This window comes from Merops nubicus, unplaced genomic scaffold, assembly GCF_000691845.1.
Source record: "Merops nubicus isolate BGI_N331 unplaced genomic scaffold, ASM69184v1 scaffold14018, whole genome shotgun sequence".
NCBI classification, from domain to species: domain Eukaryota; kingdom Metazoa; phylum Chordata; class Aves; order Coraciiformes; family Meropidae; genus Merops; species Merops nubicus.
In genome coordinates this window covers 27,873-28,133 of record NW_008623729.1, presented here as the reverse complement: position 1 = coordinate 28,133, position 261 = coordinate 27,873, and positions in this window count along the sequence as shown.

The following is a 261-nucleotide window of genomic DNA, read 5'->3' as shown; positions in this document are numbered from 1 at the left end:
AAGTTCGTCCAAGGTCATGCAGAATGTTTCTGGCATACAAAGGAAATTAATATTGATCTCATGAATTTCAACTGTTGCATAACCAAGAAGGGGCATCCTCCCTTTGGTCTTATTCAGAAGAGTTTTATTCTACAACAAAGCTGTATTTAGTCTGGCAGATCTACCTTAAACGAGGAAATGGTTTCAGGCTCCGAACCTGTATCTCAGAGAGTAACTGTCACAAAGTTTGTATGAACAACCTCGTCACCAGTTCCAATTTAC